Source organism: Mixophyes fleayi, chromosome 4 (genome assembly GCF_038048845.1).
Source record: "Mixophyes fleayi isolate aMixFle1 chromosome 4, aMixFle1.hap1, whole genome shotgun sequence".
NCBI classification, from domain to species: domain Eukaryota; kingdom Metazoa; phylum Chordata; class Amphibia; order Anura; family Limnodynastidae; genus Mixophyes; species Mixophyes fleayi.
Genome location: NC_134405.1, coordinates 74,344,579 through 74,369,867, shown reverse-complemented (window position 1 = coordinate 74,369,867; position 25,289 = coordinate 74,344,579).

Sequence of the window (25,289 nt, the reverse complement as noted above, 5' to 3'; positions counted from 1 at the left end):
ATTTTGAGAGCGATGTTAATCTGGCTCAGCAGAGCAGTACATAGGGACGCTATTAAGGAGAAAGATTCATGCTCTAGAAATTAATCAATTTCCCTGGATAACGGTCATGTCACTTTGTCTCTTTTATACTTAACTGGATAGAAACTGAAAAGAGTCAGGGAACATGTACAGCATTGGACTAGCTATAGCAACAAGTACAGAAAAGATTTGCCCCTCAAATGTATTAAGCCGTCTTTTGCCTGATATTATCCAGTGCAATCAAGTTCCGTCTGTCTATATCCCAATTTTCATTGAGGTATGAATGCTGAGAAACTTTTTAACCATGTTATTTTGGGTCATCTGGAGAAAATATGGTCTTCATAAGCATTTGGTGCTGAATACTAGCCGTAATTCATCCACTAATTACTACCAAACTTCCATGATAAGCGAATTGATCCATCCAAAATTTAAATTCGTACAAATGCCAGGTTTACCAAATAAATTCATGAATTGACCCTGATTGTTTGAATTTTGATTCCTACACAGCTCTGCCTGTAAACATATCCACACGGAGGATTGTCGGGGGGGGGGGGGGGATTTCTCTCTGTCGACCCAAAAAAAGCTCCGTTTCACCTGCGCTGTCCAATACAGCCACCACGGCGCTGTCTAAGAAGCGTCTGCAGCGGTGCTGTATACAATACAGCACCGCCGCGGACGCTTCTTTGACAGCGCCGCGGCTGCTGTATAGGACAGTGGCCACTTAGTTAGTGCAGGGGGGGTTTTCTAGAGACTCAGAAACCCCCCTGCATGCGCCACTGCACATATACAATGACAAGCATCGCTATTTACACTGCTACATACATTACTCACTAGGTGCACCTCACGCATTTGTCATTGTATACCCATCTAGTAATGTAATACCTTTCTTTATTCAATTTATTGCTGTGAATAACTTTGAAGGCATGACTTGAATTATACAGAGTAGATTTTGTTTTTATAGGGACAGAGATTTGTCTTTCAGTTAACCCAGCTATTCAAACATTTTTGTTTCATGTGGTTTATACCAACTGATTTTGGAAAATTGTCAAAAATTGTCAAAAATGTCGCTTTAGTTACTCAAATATCGCAATAGGAGGGGCTGAAATTAATTGATTATTATAAATTTTATTTTAATATACAATATATACGCAACATAATAAAATTTGGTTAGTGTGTAACTAATAAAGATATACTTCAAATTGTAAGAGCAAAAGAAATGGAAGTTTAAACAGTAAATGCTAATAACCAGTGGGCCTCATTTGTGAAACACTCTCAGTGCCCACCACAAAGCACTTTGGTTTTGTCAGTGTGCCTCCATGGTCTGCCCAGAATACGCTAAGATACAAACTATTAACATACAACTACTGTCTGGTGTCAAAAGTGTTAATGTCACATAAAAAAGTCCAACCTCCAACCACTTTACAACCATCAGTTTCAATAAGTCAAACTTAAATAAAATATTTCTCTTAATGAGGGGACATCTGAACCATTTGTAGTACATGCAGCAGTTTTGTGTGTGATGTATTACAGTACAATGTCTACAAATGCTCCTCTCCTCCTAAGTGCAACATAGAACTTCACAATGGCTCCAATTAAAAGTATAGGTCAACCAGTTCTGAGCTAGTTCTAAATTCATGTCCTTTTATGAAATAGAAAGCACCGTACAGTTCTCTGTACAGCAATGAAATCTGCTATAAATGTCCCCTCCGCACCCTATTAATGTCATTTCAATAATTATACTGCGCTAAAGAAAACCTCACCTATTGTGTACTTTGCATGGAACACACAACTACCCCCCTTGGCCTGTGCAAATGTCTGCAAAACATGGCAATCTTGCTTTGCATATCTATCTGCTCAGGTGGAAATATAGGTGGACTTGTGCAAATTGAGACACGTAGCAGGACAAAAATTGGGCCCGCACTGCTCACTGGGGTCCCGATTTATCTTTGAACGGAATGTGAATGCAGTTTGCATTTAAAAAAAAAAAAATCAGATGAAAATTGCTGGCACATCCGCCGTTTTCAAGTACAAGCAGATCTCAAGAAACATTTCCATTTTAATATGGGTATAAGTACATTCTGGCTATATTATGCAACAGACTGTAGGGTACACACATGCCTATGTGCCATATAAAGTGCCTTCCAAATGCATGCAAAAAAAAAGATATTAAATAAATTAACAACTCTATATACCATAATCATTAATAAAAAAACATATAAAACTTTTTTTCTAATATGAAATACATGAATTAGGATGCTCTTAATAAATACTGTACATGAAATGCATTTTTATAGCTTATTTTACTTCCACACACATGTCCTGGCATGCACACCTGTCATTCATCACTATCTGTCAGCACTTACAGATGCCCAGAACTTGAATCAGACGAATGTATGTGTGCTCAATCTTGGCACGTCCTTACTGTGTGCGTCTGCCCCTGTTACGCCCTACAAGTCGTAGGCAGTTGAAAGTGTCATTTTCACTTGGACATGTATTGGATGCAATTGTCCTCACTGTCGCAAAGTCAGTTTCTGAGCATGCGCTGAGCAATTTCGCGCAAGATACAGTATACAACTGGTCCAAAGATGAATCAGGACCTCAATGCTTTGTGCTTCATAAAGGACTTCCAATCCTGGCAAAACACTCTCTCTAGCAACACCAGAGATAACGCAGGAAAGCTCTGGGGGCACAGGCATCTTAGGAATGCTGTTTTAACTTGTGGATCAATGAATCCAATTGCAGATTGAATTTTTCACAAATTCAAATGATTTATATATCTCTAACTAGCACCTGGTGCCCTGGATTTGTTTTGCATACTAGCTGTAACCCACCCACTAACAGTGTTGGATTGGGGCATGAAGGGTCTACAGGAGGAATGCAATGGTAGGGGCCCATGCAACAGTATATGGTGGCACACTAGTCATTAGAAGGGCCATGGTCAGCCTATGAAGCACATGGCTTGAGATTATGTGGTCTAAAATTCACAGACACAGTCTGCTGGTGTCTGTGTACTCAAGACCCATTGCACCACACAACACAACATACACTAAGAAAGATAAACACACAGTTCAAACAGTAGGTTGACTTATGTTTGGTTAGTCAAGCTGGTGAAAATATATTATCAACCAAAAACTGAATAACCTGAAATACTGCATGTGAGCGCACTGTACTCATTGTGACTCCACAGCCCATAGCATACACTCCTGGAATGTCCAGGGGACTCACAGTTTCTGGGGAGTTCGCCCAGACTCCAGAACGAGTAGGTGTAAGGTTCTCTTGTATTAACATTGTATATCATACTGAAACAATGATCAAGGTGAACTAAGGTGGTATTTTTTAGTTACAACACACAAGGTAAGGAACTCAATGGCTGAAGGGTCAGGGAAAGTGAGATGAATGCAAGTCCATATGATGAATATACTGGTGCTGCAACGAACAGGTAAGCAGGTTCTGATGCAGGTGCAAAAGGACACAGAATCCACAGAGGAATGCACGGTTTGCAAAACAATCAGCCAGTTACACAAAGTACAGAAATTAACAAAGTCCTTTACGCTTGCCAGGGTCAGAGATTCTGAGATTCTAGATAATCCAAAGTCAAAAGCCAGGTATAGCGAAATGAATACTACTGAAATAACAAGCTGCTGGAAAACGGGAACTGGGGCCAGGAACGGCAAACCAAGCACTGCAAACCAAGCACTGCAAACCAAGTCATGTAAACCAAGCAGTGCAATTATGCAGAGCTGCAATTCAAGAATTGCAATGACTCAGCAAGGCCTGATTGCAAGAGGCTTCTATTTAAATGGCAGTCATTAGGGTTACCAGCTACAGCTCAGGGAGGCAGCTCAGCTGCTTCTAGGGCACATGATCCCCATGGTGCCATCGATGATAGAAATGCAGCTTTGTGGCCCTCTGCAAGTTAATATACTTTAATGAAAAAAAAAATGTACCAGATTTCCTCATGTTAAAAAACAGTCTGTAAAACTTGGTCACTTATAGCCAATAGCAATGGTTAAACAGCAAGCACACCACACTACTTGCACTTTCACCTGTCAGCCTGTACACTAGAATATCACCAGATAGGACAGTGTTGCCCTAATTACTTGTTTCCTTAATGAGCTTCTAATGTACTTGCTGTGTGATCTATTGATAGTTGATAGTTTACAGGGAACTAACTGGTGGGAGTGGGATAATGCAAGCATGAACCTTACAACACACAATGTACCAAAGGGCAGCTAAAGGACATGTGTAGCATATTAAGCATATTAGTCCTTAAAATATCCCAGCAGCCTCTGCCTTGTAACCGAAAATACCTAACAAAAATCCCTCAGTCCCTAGCAGGAAACAGCCACAGCAGAGCTATGACTAGATGTGGAAAGTAAAAAAATCCCATATATCATGTACCAAGTGTCAATATAAAATAAGATTATCCAGTACATTGGAGCAGTACACAGTCTCACACTCACAAGCCTCAATTGGTCTCCAGGCACCTTACTAGGTCAGACATTATCTCTCCTGGAAATCTCATTTCTGCTAGGCAGATTTACCCACCATAACAAATTCTGGGTTAATTATTGTCCAGGTGCAAGGTTTCATGAGCTACATTCTGACCACTTGGCACACACAGGATTTGAGGAGGGGGGTTTCCACACCCGCAAGTGGGCATGACCAGCATGCAAGGAGCTGTAGCTATCATTTTATATAGTGCTGAGCTGCTCTCCAACTCTTCCAATCCCCTTCAAATTCACGGGCAATGCTGCGTCCACTACTGTTAGGTGCACACAACACACCTCTTTCATGAGCAGAGCAGTGTGGAATGGGACATACCTCCCAACTGTCCCTGTAGTTTGGACAAAGCCCTAACTGAGTGGGTCAGTCCTCAAACTCAGGAATGACACACCAGAATCAGTACAGTTTGTAGACAGTCCTGCTCTCTCCCAACTGGACTTGTTGCTTTCACTACTTGTTGCTGCTGCTCGTGTCTCATTTGCTGCTTGTCTGGTTCCTGGAATGTTGGGTTCCTGTTTGGAAAGAGGATAGGTATATGAGATATAGAAAGCCTAGCAATGAGTGAACACTGTAGGGCTCCCTCTCTTTATGCAGTAGGACATTAAATCAAAAGCACCCATGTTCTATTATTACTCCATCTTTCTTGCAACCAGCCCGACTGTAATTAATTTCTTTCACATTTAATAAAAATACCTATTTTCCCTCAAACAACCCCAACATTAAATTAATAGTATTTACAATTAATAAATAAACTTATTTCCTCCCAAACATTAAATAATTAGCATTCACTTTAAAGAAATAATAATCCTTCTCCCCAAACTCAACCACACATTCAATTAATAGCACCCAAGTCACCCCTGCATTAAATTAATAAGCTCATCATACCACCTTAAATTAAGTCCGCATCAACCCCACTGTTGAATGAAATAGTCCCCACACTCAAATAAATATCCCCATCAATACATTAAACCCTCCACCCACCATTGCATGATTACCCCAACTCTCTACCTACTATAAAATTAATATCTCACCCCCCCACCTATATTATATTAAACGACCCTCCAAGCCAGGCTCCATTTTTTAAAAGGGGATCTTAGTTAAAAGGGATATCTTTGGGGGTTCATCATGTGCAGTACAATAACACTGTAACCATAACTTTTATCTGAAATGTACATACAAAAGTATAATTATCTGTTTTATTGTTTTATGGAGATTACAATAATACCAAATGCTGCAAGCTACATTTACACCAGAGCTATTTGAACTTCTACATTAAAGCGCCCCCTCCCCCATTACATTAAGAGCCCCATCCTCTCATTGGTACACGCTTTGACACACTTATATGAAAAAGCCTCCCCCCCCCCTACACACACATTCCCGAACACTTCCCTTCACTTCTGGAGGTGCTGTTTCTTGTCTGCTGCTGGTTGCACCACACCATGCTGGCAGTGTGGGAGAGAGAGGCTGGGACACAGCAGGGGAGATGATCCACAGCCACAAGCTGTAAAGTGGCTGGGCCTGGAGGATCCAGCCACTTAAAGCATACCATGCCCCAGGCAGGAGATAGGTTTCCCAGCACCAGAAAACCCCCCCTGAGTTTGCGGCTAATAAATATATTATTTTGAACTTCATCATCCAATATTTCCACAAATATTTCTTCTGCCACTGTATAATTATTATCTATAATATTGTCCATCATCATCCAACAGGACCCTGTCTCAAAATAGACACCTCTTATTTACAGCCACTTGAACACACTTGGATTGGTTTGATTGCAAAATAATACTCAGCGCTGCAAAAATAGTAACTAATCTTTTATGCTCAACTCAACTTCCATTGGATGTGAAGTCAATTCACAGATAAAAACATGTATTGACAGTAATGTTTTTTGTTCGCTATTTATGACTTTGTGTGTTTATCATACTTTCTGCTTCTATACTTTTAGCAATATGCATATTTATTATTGAGAATTATATTTTGAGTGTGTACTTTTTTATATAGACATGTAGCCGTTTTTGAACCCTTCTAAAAAATTTTAGTTGTTCAAATTTTCGGTGGCTAAATCTGCATTGGATTAGTAAAATCTCCTCTTAGTGCAGTTTTATTGTGTGATCTTGTTAGCAAAACAACTGACATTAATCTGTGGAGTGCAGCGATTTTACTTGATCTGAAACTTCAGCCACAGTAGCTGTTAATTTGGATAGTGTTGTATAATGATAGCAGTGATTAGTTTACTATTTTCCTAGCCATTAGCTTCAGGTTTTTTTTCCATGTAAACTAATAAGTGGTTGCATTCTTTCTGTCTTGTTCAATTTTCTGTTTTTGACTAAACATAATTGTGTGTAAAATTACAGATACACGTAATTGATTTTAAGTCCCTTTTAATTGCTAAGTCAGATGATTCTCTCCAACCCCTGCAGTACTTTACTTACCTTAGGGTTTCTCTCTTCTTTTGTCTTTACCGTTTTTATCTTTTCTTCTCTGCGCTGAACAGCGCCTGGAGTGTAAGCAGAGAGGCTCCAGTTTCCCTTAAGCATCTCAGACATGACATAATGACTCCACAATGCTTAAGGAAGGAGCCTCTCTGGATATAATTGTGTACAGGAACACATACCTCCAGCTCAGTTTAGCTGGGCCCACCGGGGAGTTCCCCGGTACTCTTGTGGGCTAGTCTTGTTCACTGACTACTAACTGTGACCAGCATAGGCACACTTGATTAGGGAGTGGGTAGTATATGGCTCGCTCAATTTTTTTAAACCCTTTTCTGTTCCCCTCAAATTTTGAACGTGACTGTCCACCATATTCCTGCATCTTCTACAGCACTGCAGTGGAAGTGAGAGAGAAAATACGCACTATAATTTCTAATTGGTATATAAACATTCCACGTGGGCTACTAGTAGAAGTTATTGACCGCTCTTTGTTTCCTAGTGATGATGCAATTTGGTACGCTCAGCAGGAAAAGACTGTTTCTAGGAACTTTAAACCAGTGAAGGATAACTGGCGGTTCTATGGCAGAGTGTTGTCCTCTGATCTTTACATGCGTCCTCCAACTGCTGCCTGCTGCATTGGTTTACTTTTTCACTTTATACATTGTCAGCCTCAGCTTTTATTCTCTGCTTTATGGTCCACTGATAAATCAATGGCCCCAGCTCTTATTGAAAACTGGGGCAGTGGGTGAAGCTCAGCGGGTTATAAAATAGAGAATAAGACTAAACTTTCCTTTCCAGGAACAGCTAGCTTCATTATATAACATCATGTAACTTTCCTCACAATGCAGGGAGGTCAGAAAATGCCAGCAACACAACTGAGATCAGCAGAGGGACATGCAGTCTGCACCACTTGGTCGCTCTCCTTCCTCCATGGGAAAGAGCTGCGTTATTCCTGCTTAATTCATTAATATAAGATAAGGCATTTTTAGGTAGATGCTGTCATGCACCAGTGTGCTGCAAAGTTGTTGCATACTTTGGTTCCACTTACACATGCGAAGATACATTATCACTCATGGGGCACAGGGGCGCACGCAGGGAGGGTTTCCCCTCCGTTAACGAAGTGCCCTACATAGCGGCACTGTACTATACAGCAGCCGCGGCGCTGTCAAAGAAGCGTCCGCGGACGCTTCTGTGACAGCGCCGCGGCTGCAGTATAGTACAGTGCTGCCGAAAGCGAAGCTGCTGCGCAATCGCCCGTGCATGCGCAGCAGCTCTCTTGGGTTTTTTGTTTTTGTTTTTTTTTTGGGTGGGGGGGAAACCTCCCCCTAAAAATCCTCCGTGCGCCCCTGGGGCACTTTAAAAACAACTAGTGCAACAGGTTGACAGGTGTAAATCTTTCTGCACAGTTCTGCTGTTTCTGTACCAGCCTTAATACCTAACTTTTAAAAGCTGGTGGAAGATCTGGTCACCAGAATTCACACTGTCATATTTGTTCGTTAAAACTTGTATAAATTGTTTATCCTACATTAAAATGTTTGCTAATATGTAATTAGAGGTAGGTGATTGGTAGTTTTAATCTATTGCTGTAATGTATGGCCTGCTTGAAGACTAGAGGATCACACATGCTGCCCTTAAAATGTATGAGGTTGCCCATCAATGCCCTAAACAGTGTCTGTATAGTGGCTACGGCCAACATTACCACCAGAGGGCAGGCATGAAGACATAGATGTGACAGTGAGGCTATTTATGAAGCCCTATAACATGCGGAAATGGCTTTTTCTGCATGGTTTAGGCAACTTTAAGTAAAATTGTAATTTAAAACAAGCCTAACGCAGGAGATATTGGTGGTACTCCATTAAACCGCAATCCCATAGATTGTAAGCTTGCGAGCAGGGTTCTCTTACCTCTTTGTCTGTATGTATTACCCAGTATTATTTTATTAATGTTTGTTCCCAAATGTAAAGTGCTACGGAATTTGCTGGTGCTATATAAATAAATGATGATGATGATGATGAATAATCAATAGGGACTGTGGTGTGCGCAATTTAATCAAGCTCCAAAAAGCAAAACTTTTCTGAGCTTTTCCCCGATGGCTAACCATTAGCCATTCAATCCTATGGGGAGAGCATGGCAGGAGACGGATCATCAGATTCCTCTCCAGCAGAGTTGCTGCGCTCCTTTGCGCTGTTTAACGCAGATGGCAACTGTGCATGTGCGACCCTTCTACTGCCTTCATTGTAAATCTATCTCCATTCACTTACATTTTCCATACCGCCACTTCTAAATTTCCACTTCGATCACTGATATATACAAAACAAGGAAATTATTTCACAGAACCTCAAGCACACAGAATAACGGAGGAAAATGTATATCTGTATTCAGGACACAAAAAGTTATATTGTTCTGTTGGGCAGTATAAAACATTAACATTGCAAGGGACAAGAAAATAAATCTTTAAAATCTGTCATAGATGCATGTTACACAATATCGTGAAAACATGGAAAGAATTTTTTTTTTCGGTGTGATATTGAATAAAGTGATATTTATGAGTATCATGTAAATAGTAAGAGGTGGTTTACACCACTAACGGTCTGTTAGGCTGTATTGATTGGCATGGAGCAGGTTGGGTATAATTTACAAGAACATTATATAGGTGTACAGCAGAATGAGTATATCAGGATTATCAATATAAAAAACACTGAGAGAGTACAAGTGGAACAAAGTGGTTTTTATTTAACATGGGTTACGCAGGTAAGGGTTGCAATAAATGGTAAAGCATCAAATACAAGTCAGCAGAGTATGGCAGTTATAACAAGGATTACTCCGGAAGTCACAGATGACGTGGATGGTTAATGATAGTATAGTTCAAAAGAGGGAGTGCTGAGAAGCCGGAGAAACCATGGGTGTCAGACTGCAAGTTACTTGGATACTGGAGGCACCGGATGAGTTACAGGTAACAGGACTGTAGGTTACTCGGGAGACACAAGGCACCTGGTGAGTCGCGGATGTTGGGACAGCAGGTTACTTGGACTCTGGAGGCACGAGGCACATGATGCGTCACAGATAGGCAGACAGCCAGGAGATTGGATACGCCACAGACTGTAGATGCTGGATTGCTTCTAGTGCAATAGAATGCAGACACAGGAGTAGGATGTGCCACAGACTGTAGATGCTAGATTGTTAGTGGTGCAGTGGAATGCAGACACAGAAGCAGGATATGCCACAGAGTGTAGGTGCAGGATTTGCTAGTGGTGCAATGAAATGTAGACATAGTAAAGCAGGAGAGTCAAACATGCCAGGGGTCAAAGCCACACGGTCCACCACTATACCAGGGAGAAGGCAGAAAATAAGTCACAGTAGAGCCGAGGCTGGGTCTTAAGATAAAGTGCAAAATGAGGAGCCAAGCAGGGGTCATACATAGGAAAACCAGCAGCAGCAAAGGCAATAGATGAACTGGCAAGAGCTGCTGGGACAGGCAGGTTTTTATAGGCCAGGGACAGGTGCTAAGCATCCTGGAGTAACAAACTAGCTCTGGTAGGTAGGAGAGAAGTCCAAGTACCACAGTGGCCCCTTTGGTGGAACAGTGGTACTGCAAGCTGGATACATATAAAGTCCAACATAGTTCTTGGCAGACAGGAGCTGCAGCAGGCAAGCAACATCCACAAGGGAGATACTGCAGAGCAGCCGGAGACAGATCATGGCAGTGTATACGTTAGGCCCCCTCCTCCTGCCTCTACCATGCCATCCAACTGTCCTGATTTTGGCAATATCATCCCAATTTTAGGGCTCTGTCCCACTGTCCCACCCAGGGGCATTTTTATACAGTGGTTGAAAATGTTGGGAGGTATCATCCGATCACCGCTGCTCTGCTATGTGAACTGGTGCAGCATGCATGCTGCAATATTTGTGTCATGCTTCAAAGTAAAGCACAGCTATGGAGTCCGGGATGTGGTGAAGCATAAGATGTTTATTGCTAGAAAATGCAAATAAATAGTACGAACCAAATATAGTTGAAACTGCACAGGGATCTCTGATAAGGCTAAATACTGGTTGCAAGGAATACTGCAGACACGGGTAGCAAGGTAAGTGGAGAGAGATCCGGAGAAGTGGTGTTAGCAGCAAAATGTGAGTGTCTGAGGGCACAGGAGCAGCAGGAGAACAAACCCATAAGAAGGGCAATAAAAAAACGATGACCAGCAGAGGAGAGGGAGAGAGATTCAGGTATAAGTAGGGAACACCTAGGTGCAAGAGATAATTAGTAAGACATGTTAACCCCTAGTAATAACAAAAGAAAAGGCACAATAGCAGCACCTCTGGTGAACAGATATACTGCCAGATAAACATAATAAAAAAAGTCCAAGGTCCTGAAGGCAGGAGCTGTAAAATAAGCAGCATGTGATGCATAGGGCTGCAGGCAGATCCTGACAGTTTAGAGGGAAGTGAGGTTTCTAATGGGCAGCCTAGTGCTTTACAGCATTAGGCAACCCTCTGGGGTAGTGGCCATGCCCCCATTGTGATGTGACCACACTTAAGATATGTGGTTCCCAAATCACTCAGACACGGTATTAGAGGAAAAATAGAAGGATGATTTATTCTGCAGAACAGGATTAAATACAGCATGGACCCTAAACGATAGCAGGTCCATCGAGTGAGGAAATCCTGTAAAAGAAAATCCAGTGAGATATGTTCCACAGCAAATCTCCGGCAGAACATCACCTCTTGGCCAAAGTCAGTCACACACTCTCAGTTCCCAGGCTAGCCTCTTTTATCACCTCTTAATCACACCTTGGAAACTACCTGCCCAGGGGAGCTGCAAAATGTCTGGATTAATGGGCTTCTCATTGTATCCAGCCACCTCCCCCAGGTGTCTTCCCTCAGATGACCCCTGCTGGGTCTGGCTCCTGGCTATCTGTAAAGCTCACTAGTGGACAATAGGGAGCAAACAGAAATAACAATGGTAACTTAATTCACTCACTCAACTCCTGAGTGTTCACTGTGGAGGTTGAATTTAACCCCTGAAGTGCTTTTCCAAGGAGATGTTCCAGTTCCATCATTGATACTTCCTGAGAACAAAAGGGCTAAAAAGTGCAGTCCGGGTATGGATCAGAATAAAGAGTTGTAACTCTGGTTGGTTCCATACACCATGCCCGTTTCTTTACAGGTATGCTTTACTGTCTTGTCTTACTGTGCAGGAAAAATCTTGTGTCTCTTAAACTACAAATGAACTATAACTCCCAGCATGATTTTCCACAATGAAGACTGCACTTCAACAACAGGTTTAACACGATTAGCCCCAGCTAGTCCAAACCTGCTATAAAACTACATTCACTGTCATTTATCATTTTCCTTTACTGTCACTGGGAGCCTCTGCAAACTTTCATTACCTAGCTGCAAATATTCAATTAAAATTTGATAATGACAGCATGTTGACATGGTTAAACACACACACAAGCTGGAGAAATGGCTTTGAAGTGCTCACAGCTGAGCCCAGAAATCTCAGTCAGCCTTGTCAGACTCAGAATATCTTTACATATCAACAATGTTACGGCAGCCGTGGGGAATACTATCATTTTTCACAATAAATGCTGAGGAAGGAAGGAGAAAGGAAGCTAAAATCTTCAAGCATGAATAAATGAATGGAAGACATGGAAAAGTGCACTGCACTAAAACTAAGTAAGGCAGTAGTTTTCAAATACAGTGTTATAAGACCCCTGGCTCCCCAAAGTGTAGCTTGAACTAAACTTAAACATTTTGCATGGATTCATCAGATAATCAGTAAAAGGGAAATAAACACAAAACCAGATTGTTTTAATATGCTATTGGTCCTTTTATTTTTAGCATTTAGCTTTATATGTAACATTAGGTTTAATATTTTTTAGCTTTAGATGTATTTTGTCAACTAATATAAGGGACTAAGGGAATGTCTATAAAACAAAACTTCTGGTAAACGTCAGGTACTGAACATTTATTTGAAACAAATGTAGCAATGCAACACATATTGACATGAGCGACGTTGTATTCTAATATCTCCGCCCACTCAATATAATGTGTAAGTTAATGGGGAATGTCTGAGTTGGCTTGTCACACCAAAATGGCTCCATTTGAATACATATTTTATATAGATAGATGTGAGATAGATAGATAGATAGATAGATAGATAGATAGATAGATAGATAGATAGATAGATAGATAGATGATAGATGGATAGATGGATGGATAGATAGATATGATAGATAGACATGATAGACATGAAATAGATACATAGATAGATAGATATGAAGTAGATAGTAGATATGAAATAGATAGATATAAAATAGATAGATAGATAGATAGATAGATAGATAGATAGATAGATAGCTGGATAGATAGATAGATAGATATCAAATAGATAGATATGAAATATATAGATGTGTTATATGGTAATAGTGTCTTGCACCAGTATCCTGGAAGGAATTAGTCACTTATCACCATTATCATTATCATCATTTATTTACAAGGTGCCAAAAATTTTACAGCACAGGGCATTCAAAATAAAAGACAAAAGGATGCGAGTAAATATAATAACAAATAAAAACAAAGACCAAACTGGTAGTACCAATAGTACAATACAAGATAGAAAATGAACATGAACACATAACAAGTACAGTCGATGTAGAGAAAGAAGGTGTGGACCTGAGACATAGGGTAGAGGGTCCTACAATCTAGAGTTTACAATCTAGGGGGAGGGTGAAATCAGAGACAGGCTCAAATGGGACACAATTAGTGAAGGGGAGCAAGAAAAAAGAGCTATCAAAGAGAGAGGTCATGGAATTGGTGGGATAGGCAATAGTGAAGAGGTAGGTTTTGAGAGAATTTAAAAGATTGGAGGATGGGGGAGTTGTGTATTTTGACAAGGGAGTTCCATAGGTGGGGAGTAGCATGGGAAACGTCTTGCAAGTGGAATACAGAGGTAGTAATTAGAGGGGAGGAGAGGTACAGCTCCGAAGCTGAATGGAGAGGTTGAGCTGGGGTGTATCTAATGACAAAGTTAGAGACATATGAAAGGGAAGCTGCTCAGCAACCAGCTCCGGACAAAGCAGCGCCCGTTGTCACCTGATTCGTCCAGGATGCCCTTTGCAGTTAGTTTACAACCAGCTCAGCGTACAGCTGCGACCTCCACTTATACTAACACCAGGGGCAGGCTGGGTTGGGGGGCAGGAAGCTATCTGCCCCATGGCTGGTCTCTAGTGGTCTGGATCACTGTACCACCTGCATTTTTTCCCTCTAAAATAGGCTGCTGAGACAAGTCTTGCCAGCCCTCCACTGTCATCAGGAGGAAGAGATATGCTTGACAATGACAGCAGTTGTTGGCTCTGTCAGAGTGATGTCAATACTCTATGTATGTTAGATTGGTGCACCTGGATATAGCAGTTGGAATCAGTGCACCTTGTGATAAGCTCTGGCTAATGACTTCTATGTCAAACATATTTGCTTCATCAGTATGTCATACTGAATGGACTGGATGGATTTAGGGCACTGTACCTCACAAAGACGACATGCCCTCAAGACAATTTATTTACATTTAAAGTACTCATATTTAATAAATCATAACTAATACAAGGTATTCAATATGAACAGAGACCAAGAATTGCCTCAAGCTTATATATGTATATATATATAATATATATTATTATAGATAAGACAAGTAGTACTGTAAATCATACTTGCCAACTCTCCCGAAATGTCCGGGAGACTGCCGCATTTTGCGAGAGTCTCCTGGACTCCCGGGCGATTGTGGCAATCTCCCAAATTCTGCCCCACTTCCTAGTGAAGTGGGCAGAATTAGATCCCAAACGCCGCGATTCCCGGTGAATCGCAGCATTTGGCCCCGTCCCCCGCTGTCAAATGACGCGTTTGCGTCATGACGTCACAGGGGGCGGGACCACAATGCCGCAATTTTGGCCGTTTCGCCCCGCTCACGCCCCCCTCCACTGGCTGGCTCCCAGAAGGGAGCTGAAGAAAGTCGGCAAGGATGCTTTAAATGTAACAATATACCTAGAATAAGATCAGAGGCTGCAAATCACATTCTGCATATCAGAGATCATTTAGTAACTGTAAAAAAAACAAGGACATTTTATGTGCAGATGTATCTGTTTGTTTGCCTAACACATACATATTGTACTTACATGCCCTCTTTCCACATTTGGGAAATGTGTTTGTTGGCAAAGGTGTTTGAATAACTGTATTTTGCACCTAAAATACACCTGGTTGTTGCAAGAGGTATTTTACAGTTAAGTACAAAGCAGCTCTCTAATAACTTGCTAAACAGAAAACAAGCCCCTAAATGCCCCTTTCTACTCACCTAGAACCTCATATAAATATCTTATACGGCAAAACAGATTCTTGTTTTTGCATTTGGCCTTAAGTGTCCCCAGACCTGCTGCAACCACACCACACAACTGAATGCACTTACCACAAATATCCCTGCTTTAGACATAGAGGGCCTGAGTCATTAAGGAGAGCAAATCGCAAAAAAGGAGTAACTATGTACTTGGGCAAAACCATGTTGCATTGGAGGGGGAAGTAAATTTAAAATATGATGGCAGATTAATTGTTAGTCCTAAATCAACTTTAAATTGCAGTATAAAAATAAAGCTATCAAGTATTTCTGTGCTACATGAAAAAACGGACTGTATTTTTCTTATGTGCAAAACAATAAACTAATTTTCACCCCTTGCTTGTAACATGGTTTGTCCCGGAGAACATTTACTCTTTTATTTGCCTTACTTTCCTTAATGACTAAAGCAGGGATATTTGTGGTCAATTCATTTAGTTTGCAGACTATATACGTATATAGTCTGCAAATTGTGAATTTACAAATACATTGCGGAAATGGCAACTCGTGTAATAATGAAGCAAAAGCAGATCTGTAAGATTGTATTGCCAAAACTTCACAAACAACGTAATGGGCTGATCAGCCATGAAACTCTATATGACATTTCACTGCAATTTTGTTAATTTCTAATGAGAAATAAGAGCATATAACAGAGAAATATACTAAATCTGCACATAAGGAAAAATATATTCTTAAGCCTAAGAGCAACAAGTTTACATAGAAAATGAAGTGTCTAGTGGTAATTAGAGATGTGACTACAATAATCAGAAACAAATAGAAGAAAGGGGCAAGTCACAGTTCTTCATTTTATATAATTTATTCTATAATAATTGGAGACCTTTGCTTTGTTTTCATAATCTATTTGTATCTAATTATATTCAGCATAAATCGCTAATTAGCACGTTATACTTGTTTTTCTCATTTTTAATTTATTGTATTTGCGCTCGGTTATAGAATCTGAGCTTTTAGTTTTTAATCATATTAAGTTTAATGTCTTGTGGTAGGGTCTGCAAACATTTATTGAAGTGTTTTTGTATTTATTTGGGTATGATATTTCTATTATTAAAACAAATGTAAATTCTGCCATCTAATTGTCTTCTTAGAGAAAATATGATATCCCAAATCTTCAAGCCTGTAAACTTGATATCAACTTTCAATCAGTTTAAAAATGGTCACATTTCATTTACATTGTTCAACAATATGCTAAATATTTGGAAGAGGCTGTTGCATTTTTGGATGTTTTCCAGCTGCACCCAAGAACAAATAAATGCTAAAGGATTAAATAACACCATTTTCTCTCTAGAAACTTACCAACGCTACATTAGGGACCAGTTTAGTGCGACCTGAACTCAATTAGCATCAGTGAAATGAACATACTGTCACGATATATTTAGCGATCAGGATCACAGCAAAACTTCATTTGCTAATGCATACTAGTGTGTGCAAAGTGCTCTGCGGAAGTTTTACATTGGTTTATTATTACAGCAAAAATTTAACTTCAGGGCACACTTTAAAAAATGTATACCTAGCATACTTGGTTTGTTGAAAAAAGTTTATTTTATTTTTACTGAAACAGAGATTGTAATACCTATCATGCGGACAATTGGAAAAATTATATACTATCCTTTTGGCGGCCATGATGGTTTGGCAAAATAAATACCCTGTACATTAGAGGCATCTGTCCCTTATATGTCTTAGTATAACTTCAAATACTCCAATATTGTCAATATGCCTGCATATAACCTCACATGACACCTCATAGCAAATATGACTTTATATAGTCTCACATGCCACTAGATAGCCAATATTCACCTTATAGCTAAAATACCACCATATATCCTAACATGCCAGCATGTAGTATGCTCCATATAGCTAATATGCCCATATAGCTTTACATGAAAATATAAAGACAATAGGCCCCATATAGCCAGCCCGCATACCTTTCCATGTCTCTAGGTAGCCAATTTGCCCCATATATAGCCAAATACCTATATAGTTTTTTACGCCACCATATAGTCTATGGCACTATATTGTATTTTTAACCCCAAGGTCCAAAGTATTCACCCCCACTGTACAAGTGTGTCCTAGAGAGTAGTAGCATTAGCATTGTGGCTCGTCTTCATCTCTGTTTGCACCCTTTTTGTGCACCTGCTTATTTAAAAGCAAAGAGCATGGGAAACATGGGTCATGGGGAGTTGGGCAGTGGGCGCACAGGAGACTCAGTTTGGCCAACAGGCCATCCAAACACAAGAAAAAAACATGGTGACCGGTCTTCACCGTGTAATGAAATTTGTTCACTTCTGACAGGGCCACAAGCCATACAGTGGAACTGAGGTGAATATGTACATGTCAACAGAATGCGACGCAATGCAATGTTTACTATGTCAGAAACACAACACTATGTTAGGGACTTGCTTTAGGCTTAGTGCTGTCAACTGGTTACTGTCTCCAATATTTACATTTATACTAGTGCTGTATTTACAGTTTACATTACCCTAGCTTATGATGGTCTGCTATTGCAGCAAACCAGTCCCATATCCAGTCAACATAGTCCCAGATCCAGAGGATACAACCCCTTGACCAGTGATTACAGTCATATTTCCAGTGAATACAGCCCCTAACCAGTAAACATGACTCAATGTTCAGAGACCCATGATCAGCTGATAAAGCCCTAGAACCAGTGAATATAGGGCTATGTTATAAAATGCAGTCACATGAATATCCCAAATGCCCAGTGAATACTTTCAGGAATTTCAGCAAGTCTCCATTGCTTTAGGCAGCGAGGCATGCATTGGGCACAGGTGATCTCAGAATTGGCAAGGATTTATAGGCATGTGTAATAACATAACATGTTTTAATCTTACATGTGAATGATATTGATATGGAAAAAAATAAGTCTATGGTGTTAGCAGGGTATTTTCAGGGACATACTCCTAGTTAGTGACATGCCAGATGGTTGCATTGTGGTTTGGTCATAACCAATACAGCACCTGGCTTGGAGATAGATGGCTAATCTTATGGAACTTAACATGAGCCTCAAATAAGTAAAACAAGAAGGTGTCACATTACATTGGAAAGATAGGGTCTTTTGGGGCCTGGTTCGGATTGGAATGCAAGTGTTAGCATGACAGACAAAATCACATGTAAGTGTATGCATATGTTCCCTGTATTCAGAGTTGAAGATGCATCCAGGTCTGAATGAGTAGCAGTCTGCTTGATTATAGACACACCCCACAGACACTTAAATCCAACCTGCTAATATGTACAAAAAACATTTATTTTATATGTTACGAACACAATTGCTATGAAGCACAATTTAAACTTGAATAATCTAGCTAATACGGTAGGATTAAATTCTCAACATATATACAAATTGGATATATTTGTACTCTGTGAACATAGGAATCAGTCTGTGCCATCACTCCTGTCTGTCATGTCAAATACCCAGTTCTTGTGGATGTTGTTTCTGCTTACATTAGGAGAAAAGCCCAAATGGAGGAAAGGTGTTGATGGATTGCATATTATCAAGCATTTATTTGTTTATTTATTGATTGGCTTTGTGTTGGTAAATGCTGGGTCTGTGACACTCTAATAAACTCCTCACAAGACTCTTCCTTTTTTCTTTTCCTCACAAGGAAATGTGTCTTGTGCGTTGTACAGTTTTCCGCAGACCTGACATATTCTGGATTGAGTTTCATTCCCCGGGAAGATTTATCATTTAATTATACGAGGAACACAAAGTAAATCACAGCCGTTCAAAGAAATTAGTCAACAGGAAATAGATGGTTTTCCATCAGACCATTGTCGGCTCCACCACAGGTCTGAATTTGGTGTGCACTCTGTTTATAAAAGCTGACCTGTCACCATGAATTAAAGGGATTTTCCCCCATTACATGAGTTTAATTTATTAACTTGCACTTGGTCTAATGCACCTTATCCTAAATACATTGGTTTTTTTTTAGAGTTCTTCTGTAGCTGTAGTTTTCTGCTATGTTGTATATCACTAGGCAGTGGTATTGTTTTTTGTTTTCTATTTGGATTTGGCACAAAATTGTTCTCTGGGTGTAATTGTATGCAAAGCAGAATCCCAGTGTAACAAATATAAACAACTTTGCCTGACAATAAAATGACACGGTTAAAAATAATGAAATAATACAATTTTTTTAGTTAGCATACAGTGCAAGGTGGCATGTACTGTACAAGAGAGTCAATCTATCTGATGGGGGACACTTTAAATAATTCTAGTTCAACATAATGTCACCAACAATCTTGCCATATGTTCCAAAGATGCATAACTTTTAAATTATCTTTTTAAAATGTTTCATAACATCTTATTTTGCTGTCAGATACTAGGGATGTGCACCGGCCACTTTTGGTGTCTCGTGTTTTGTGTTTTGGATTCGGATTTGCTTGAGGTTTTGGGTTCGGATTTGTTTCGCAAAACACCTGACGAAAGGTTTTGGTTCGGATTTAAGGTTTTGGATTCGGATTTATTTTGAAAAAAACATAAAAAGTGCTAAAAACCAGTTTTGTGGGGTTTTTTTTCACTCCTACGCTATTATTAACCTCAATAACATTCAATAACAATCATTTCCACTAATTTCCAGTCTATTCTGAACACCTCACAATATTGTTTTTAGGCCAAAAGGTTGCACCGAGGTAGCTTGAGCACATAATGCCAAAAAAAGAGGTACAAGATGGAATTGTTCTGGGCCCTCCCTCCCACCCCTCGAGAGAGATTCGACGCGAGACTTGGACGACAGAGCCTCGTTTTCAATTTTTTGCCCGCCGGAAATATCCGAACAGTGCTCGGATCCCGTTCGCATCCGCACTGTTCGGGTGGGCTCGGATTAGCGGAATCCGAGCCCGCTCATCTCTATCAGATACTACAAAACCAGTGTCATTCTTTGCTAAAGAGAGGAAAGAGGAAGATTAAGAAAGCATTCTAGCAGAGTAAAAATAGAGATGGCCTCTTTTAATGTAGCCTTTCTTTGGATAGGAATTCAAAGGGTTATCTCACACAATACACTAAACAGCTATGCTCTATATTTACTAGGATTGCTTGTGAAACAATGAAAATGGAAGGATGTTCTTGGCCAAAGAAGGCAGCAAATGATTGGATGGAAGCCAAGCACATCATGCATTCATTAGCTCCCCTCCAATCACAAACTGTCTTCTTCAGCTCAGAATGCCCCTCTGTGCTCATTGTGGTATATCTCAACAAATCTAGTTATGCCACTGTTTGTGGGGCCAGAGAGCATTGGGGCTCCTTCACTGCCCACAAACAACGTGAAATAATACAAGGACACAACTGCACTCGGCCGATCAAAGAATGGTCAATGTTAGTATTCTTATCTTGAAACATTTTCTTTATTAGCGTTGGTGGTGAAAAAAAGGTATTAAGGATAAAAATGGGTTAACAGATCAGCTGGAGGCCTAACTAGTTTTGTGCCTGTAATGGCACTTCCTCAAATACATGAATCCATTGTAGCACATGGATAAGCATATCAAAATCTTAAGAAGACAGTTTTCAAAACTATTAAACTTATTAATTTCATATAAACAATTCTAACATTGTCTAGATATTGCAATAAAATGTCAATGCATTCAGTGTGTCATTTTACATAAAGCAAACACAATGCTACCTTACATAAAAGTAATTTAGGATTTCTCTGAGATGACTGCTAAGCATTAGATAAGGCATCAGTTCTGCTTGCACAGCTATATACAACCTTCTATCAAAGCATAAATGAGTGCCTATCTTAATATATACTGTATGTATATATATATATCAAATCAAAGATCGCATAGTAGAAATTATTTTTCTTTTTCTTGAATACATTTCAATAAAAATGCAGCTGAAGAGGTACAAAATTCCAGTGATGCAGTCTTTGACTTGGGCTTTTGTTTCCCCATTTTGTACAGCAGTTTGCGGAATTTATAGCCTATGAATAGAGTAAAGCCAAGTTGAATTTAGTGGCGGAACAGGCCATTTTTTTTGAAGCTCCAGGGACACAATCTTCTGGGTTTATAGTCTTTAAATAGAGCTGAAACAACAACAGTCTCAATTCATTCTGCTATAGGCTGTGGTTGGGATGCAATAAGGGAGAAGTCCAGGTGCTAAAAAAATGATACTGGAAATTCTGGGTGGAACACTTGAGGTCAAATTCCACCAGAGTAACATGCAAAATTCCACAGCCAAATGCGTAATGAAAGTAAATGTTCTGTGGAACACTTTTAAAAATGTCGCTTTTCACTAAGTAATACTCTCAATTCAATTAACTATAACTACGTCCAGATATCTTATCTGAAAAAACCAAATTCTGGACAGTTCTGACAATCAGAAAGAAAAATAATGAGAAATGGTTAATGTTTGGTGAAAATGTCTAGCACAATGACAGGATCGAGTGTGTCCTCCTACAATCACTGTGAAGTTCACTGCTAAATACTTTAATGTAGAGGAGACGTGTAGCGAAAGACAGAAACAAGTTCATTAAACAAAGTAGAGTAGTATATTTTAGCAATGGTGCTCAAAATTACAGAAGACAACCACAGAGATAAGGAAGGTGCTGAGGTGGGACCTGTTTCTGACAGCTAAAAAAAAAGAAAGAATGCCGGCAGTTGGAGAGGAGGAGTTGATCGGACTGTCGTTGGGAAGGGTTGTCATTGAGCATCAGACAATAGAGACATAGAAATAACAGAAAGGCATTTGAGAGAGATTTTATGCGAACACAGCTGAGTGAAGCAAGAATAGGCAGCGTGTAAAGAGTGTGCGACAAATAGGTACCAAATGTGTGACAGATAAGTCCCTTTTTGATTTTTTTAGTGTTGCTACTTACCACACTTTAGAGACTGAGGGCCTGAGTCATTAAGGAGAGCAAAGCATAAATAAGGAGTAAATTTGCGCCTGGGCAAAACCATGTTGCATTGGAGGGGGAGGTAAATTTAAAATGTGGGAAGAAAATTGTAGTTGGGTAGGGCATGTTCTAGATCAACTATACATTTCAGTGTAAGAATAGAGCTATCAAGTATTTGTGTGTTACATGAATAAACAGCCAGTATTTAACTTATGTGCAAAATAAAAAACTAATTTGCACCCCCTGCATTGTAACATGGTTTGCCCTGGAGAGCATATACTCCTTGCCTTACATTCCTAATGACTCAGGCCCTGAGAGACTAAGAAAGAGGACTCTTTGCCCAGTTAATAGCTGCATCTATTAATTTTCAATACCACAGTCCACACCGTTGGAAGCTAATCTCATCACACAATTCCTCAATTGGGACTGATATTTTCCAGAAATATTATAATGTCCTCAATTTGTGGTATAACCTATTTGTGACCTCTACATTAACACCTCTGTTATATGTGCACCAACGGTACTACTAAGACTTTATTTATTATTACATTATATTTTTCAATGTGTTAGTTAACGAATGGATGTTTGTGAATTACGTGCTCTGACTGTGAGTCTGATTGATCAGATAAGTTTATCCGTATGCTGTTGCCGTTATTGCTAATCAAATGTCCCTTCAAGACTTATTTGTTCCAATTTCTAGCAAGCCCGTTAGAATACATCCCTTTTTTCCCCATTTGCCATCTTTCCCCCACCTAACAGTAAATAAACCATAGATAAACCAAGTGGTTTTCAAAATATACCCATTGTTTGTGCATAGTGTTATTAGGTGCAGCCTGGTGTTGGTCACAAGGGATCTCCTGAGTTGATTCCTGGTGGAAGGATCCCTGTGCACATTCTGCTAGATGCTGTGAAGACTCAGGTGGAGGCACTTCATCAAGGAGAGAAGGTGAGAAGAATCTGTTGTACACTATTTATTAACACCCCTTAGGAATCCAGTGTCAGGGGATGTTACACAGTAATATTCAAGTCCTGAATCCAGAAAATAGGTCCCATAGCTGTATACTGTATTTGAATAATTGCAAATAAAAAGCCATACATGTGTTCATATGATCACCGGAATCAATGACCTGTTATAAATAACAAAAAAAGATCATTGTTTGATTTTTATATTATACTTTTTTATGAATACACCATTTCACTGGTTTTCTAAACCATCCTTTTTATTTCCAAATTCAATATGATTATATTTACAGAGAATTGCAATTGAATATTGAATTATTGGCATGTGTTTTATACAAACTGTAGCTATGTTCATTAAGCTACCATGTGTTCGTTTAAATTAGGTTGTTCCATTACAAACAGGTAAATTAAGTAATGAAGGGATTGAAGCATATTGTACACTAGTTATTGTTTCAATGAAATGAGACCTATACCTGAGCATAAAAGTAATATTTTTATGTAAAACAAAATGTTATCACCTTATTTTAATTATAATCAAAAGATGTCAGAGACCGGCAAATGATGAATCATTGTATCTAAGTTATGGAACTGTGTATAGATTTGCTTGAGATAATGTAGACCATTCTTGAGCAAATATTTACGTTATGACATCTGGGACAGGCAATAGGGAACGGAATTAGTCTTCCTCCCTGTTGCAAGATAACTGAAATGATACATTTGCCACACCACGTCTGGCCAAGCTGAAGTACCTGAGAGGATGGGTGATAAGGGACGAAGTTTAAGCCAATTTTTGGAGAATGTAGAATCAAGAGGGACCAATCTGAAGTCCATGAACAGGCAAATAAAACAAGACTTTTAAAGCACAAATAAAAAATTGCAAATCCAAACTTTGCTCATGCAAAGCTTGGGAGGAGTTAGGACTGTATGATGGATGCATAAAGGTCTCTTTTTGCCCGGATTACTGTGATATTTAGCAGAAGTGATCAAGTACAAGAGTGTGTATAAGAGTATTGCTTCATCCAGTATGCTTTAGATGTGTAAGGTGATGATGTTTACAATTCCGAGATGGTGTCCTGACTGGACATGGCTCGAGCAAGCGTATCCAGTGCAATTGGGGCATCTATTTGTCCCAAAGCACCCCTCTCCACTGGGTATGAGCACTGTTAAAGAGCCTACTCACTTTGAGCCCTCCATTGTACCAGTAGGCTAATCCTGTGGCTTGGCCACCTTCGGGACCCTACTGCAGTCTGGCTGTGACTGCAATTTTCTGCTCAACTCATCCGGTCTCCTCACAACATGCATATTTTTCGTATGTAGTTTACAGAGGTGTCTCCTGAGAACTGAGAGTAGAGGTGCACCTTGAAATAAGCAGACCATCTAAGTGCACCTGTAAAAAAACCAAATGTCCTTCTTTGACCATCTGAAAAATACTGGTAGGTATGGCATTACCTGAAACTTGTATAATTGCCACATTGACTTCTGTTTCTGCCCAGTTAAATCCTCGAGTCTTCAAGATGCGTAACAAATATTTGGTTCATCTGATTCCCAGTTTATATATTCTCATATAGTCTTATTTGGTCAAAACTAAGCAAGTTGTATACATTAAACTTGTTAAGACAAAACAGCTTTAATTGTGATGTTTTATTATGTATTTATTAAAACAGAACAAAACAATTTACTTGATCACGTTGTGTTATGTGCATCCTTCATACAAACACAACGGCAGCACATTCGGGAAACCAGTTTTTGCAAGAAATTCCTCCTATTTATTGGATCACAGAAAGTGATTCTATAGAAAGGGAGAATGTGATTCTAACATGCATCCTCTCCATGTGATATTATTTATTTAGTTCCAGTATAGCTAGATCTTTAGATGTAATTTCAGTTTACATTAGCATTATCATTACGCATTTTTCAACATATACACCAATATGTACTTAACTTTACTTGTTTTGATTCATATTAAATTAGATGAGTAAATAAATTAATCGCTGTTGTTTCTCTGCATACATTTAATTTATGTATTTATATAGCCTTTCAGGGTAATTATTAATTAATGTAAATGATAAAGTCTGGGACTAAAAGATAGCAATTAAATTGAGCGCCAGGTATTGGTAATTACACTGTCTTTTTGATTATCCTAAT